Genomic DNA, 3754 nt, shown 5'->3' with positions numbered 1-3754 from the left:
GGTCCATCGATCTAAAGCTTGTACGGTAGAAGATATGATTGATACAAATATCAGCTTATTGTTCTATCGATAGTGTCTCGTCTCGTCTAATGTTAAATAGTTGATAATTCATACACAGAAAGAGGAACAAAACTCTTTGAAACCAATAAGTAGTTCATTTAACTATACAACAAATTGAATTACATGTTTACCAGCTCAGTAGGTCAAATATGGACAAGTGAATGGTGAAGAAACTGATTGTACTTGTGTGGCTTACGAAATGTGTGCATAAAAGTGTTTTTCATCAAGGTGTTCACAAATACCTAAAAAAAATTAGTCAAACATAGACTTAGATTTTATGTACGTAACTATTGATCTTACGTACAAGCACACGATTTATAACGACGCGTTTGTTGTAATACTTGCATATCACATCTATTATGTTAACAAAATGTAGCTTTCTAGACAATTTTTAAAGGGGTATTGAAGTGCCGTAACATAGTTTGACTCTAAATGGTGGGGCATCTCTTGTGAAGGTATTGTTTTATTTTATATGATTTAACAAATCTTTTACCCTTCACCAATTATTTAAGATCATGTTTGGCGAAATTTAAATGGATAAAATTTACTTTTTACTCACACATTTCATACGATCCATGTATATTCTTATTATCCATAGTTTTTATGAGAGCTACATTTTATAAACACGTAAAAACACTGGCAATGAATCACTAAGTTTATAACAAGTTGTATTCAATAAATAGATTCAATAGACGAAACTGTTGATCTTACGTGCAAGTACACGACTTATAACGACACACTTTCATATCATATTTATAATGTTAACAAATGTAGCTTTCTAGCCAATTTTTATAGGGGTATTGAAGTGCCGTAACATAATTCGAATCTAAATGGTGGGGGCATCTCTTGTGAAGGTATTGTTTTATTTTATATGATTTAACAAATCTTTTACCCTTCACCAATTATTTAAGATCATGTTTGGCGAAATTTAAATTACAATATAAAATGATAAAATTTACTTTTTACTCACAAATTTCGTACGATTCATAATATATTCTTATTATTCATGCTTTTGATGAAAGCTACATTTTTTAAACACGTAAAAAATACTGCCCGCGAACCACAAAGTTTACAGCAAGTTGTTCGATCCAAATAATAAAGAACCATATTTTTTGAAAATGTATATATAAGATGAGAAATGATTTTTATTTAAAAAAAAATTACTCATTTTCTTTTATTATTAAATTAAGAATTTAATTTTGTCCACCACCAAAAACAGCAAAACCTAATGCGGGCCCGAGGGCATGCGTAGAGCACGTGTCAGTGGGCCCGTCGTGTTGTATCACTACTGAAAGTCCTTACATCAGCATCATCATGGCATTTTTGATTATTCTAAACCAATCAAAAGATGATGAATACTTACCACCAATCATAGTGGCAAAGAATATTTACTTTTATAATTCTTTTACATTCAAAATATTATGATATTCTAAAAAACGTAAAGCAAAAATTGTGACCAAGTGATAACGTCAATTTTTAAACTTTACAAGTTTGAGCAGAACTAGAAAAAGTTTTAAAATAACGTAAAACGTAACTAGAAACTAAATCAAACTTAACGTTGAGACGCAATATTTAAAATAGCGTAAAGCATGATTAATGTATATTCAACTCTTTCACTTCCTTTACCAAATTATAATATTCTCACTTTTGCCCCTTCCTTGTCTTTTGCACCAGTAAAAAAAAATAAAATAAAAAATCACAAGATGGGTATATTCTTTTTCCAATTTTAAAGTAGGTATTTAAAAAAAAAGTCAAAATACTTTCCCCTGCCTTGTCTCTGTCCTCCAATCATACCAACAAGTGGCACTGCTTGTAATTGCTANTCTCTCTCTCTCTCTCTCTCTCTCTTTAAATTCCTTTTTTTTAAATTCATTTTCAACAGCATATTTACATAATAAAATATTTTTCACGTAAATTTAAAATTTTTTCTGCTTTTTAATCAAATATTCTCAAAAATTCATTTTTCCCTAAAAATCCTTTAAAAAGGGAGATAGATAGAAACTAAAATTTTATTCTCTATCTCTTGGATCCCACTTTATCTACAATCATGCTATGTTGTCCGAATTTTTTTTTGACATAATGGCTTACCGACACTTACAATTGGAGAGGACCCACTTTTTTTTTGGAGTTTTTTATTCACGTAGGACTTACGCACATGTGAGAGAATGTCAACCATTATGTCAAAAAAATTTGGGCAATATAGTTTAATTCCTTCATCTAATCTCCTATATCCTCCCATCCACCATCGTTGTTCCCCTATTTCTACCACTAAACGAGGAGGTGGTGGTGGTGGTAGGTGACATTGCCACCTTTGAGAAAAGAATTTGTGTAAATAAAAATAAAGTTCCCACTATGCACACAAATAATAATAATGAATTTGATTTACAACATAATAAAAAAATAATTTCTTCATCTTTTCTATACCTAAATTCAATATACAATATATTAGAAATGATGTTATCGAAAAAATCAATGGTTGTCAAAATAAGCTCCATAATTGCTCACGACCAAAGAAATGGTGTGGATTCTATCCAAATGTCTCTCCAATAATCATGGAATTCTACGTGTAAAGGAATGTTAGGATAATAACAACGTATGTTTGATGTACATTCATTTTGGAAGAACCAAATACATGCATTTACTTTCAATTTATAGGTCATTTCACCAGAAAATTAGGATTGTCAGAGAAGGTGAACACATCAAATATCATCTACGAACATGAAGTGATTCATGCTACAATTATCATTGCTAATAGTCAAATAATGAAATTTTTTTAAGGAAACTTGTCAATTATGGGGCTTATCTCTATTTGTGTTGTGAGCTTGAGTAGTATGTGATTGTGCTCTAATTTATCGTAGACACTTCAACTTATGATATATTCGAGTCCAACTGGTTGACATTCATATCTTATTTACTTTGAGTTTTCACGGTCAATCTCAAATTAACTAATTCAGTCTATTCATTTAAAACTAAACAGCGTCATCTCTGATACTAATAATCAAATAGTCTCGTGAAATAAAGCCCAAATAAAATCACCACGGCAGAATCTATTGTGGCAAGTGAGGAAGAATGAAAAAGGGATTAGGAAAAGTTAATAAAGCTAATTCCCTTTCTTATTTGATGCATCTGATAACAAATATTTACTTGAGATTTTGAAACTAAAAAAAATCATTAAAGGATAGAAGAAAATTTCATTTTTCACATTATCTGCCTTCTATATTTTTTTGGGTCAAACTCCATAATTAATTATAAACCTGTCTCCATCACATTTTTCCCTTCTTTGCTCAATTGCTCCCAATTTTTTCTGCAATTGAAGGGTACTGTTCAAGCAATCCAATAATTAATTGCAGTATTCAATAATTAGATAAAGATATATTCAGATACCCTTTACCCTCCAATCATATTTATGGGTTTCATCCTTCTCTCTCTCTCTCTCTCTAAATCATTTTCTTCTCTCTCCCCTAAAATATTGACTGGGATTCCGGCGGAAGAGGTGGAAGTGGAGGAGTAGAATATCAAAATTCATCTGCTTCTACGAAACTGTTTTTAAGTGTTAATTTTCTATATTAAATTTTTGGGCAGTTATCATCGTCTTCATCTGTCTCATGAGGTCTCTCTCTCTCTCTCTCTCTCTCTCTCACACACACACACACACTATGAACTGATTTGGGTTTTTAGTAAAATTTTTATTAGT

Source organism: Olea europaea, chromosome 6, assembly GCF_002742605.1.
Source record: "Olea europaea var. sylvestris chromosome 6, O_europaea_v1, whole genome shotgun sequence".
Classification (NCBI taxonomy): domain Eukaryota; kingdom Viridiplantae; phylum Streptophyta; class Magnoliopsida; order Lamiales; family Oleaceae; genus Olea; species Olea europaea.
This window is presented reverse-complemented; position numbering follows the sequence as displayed.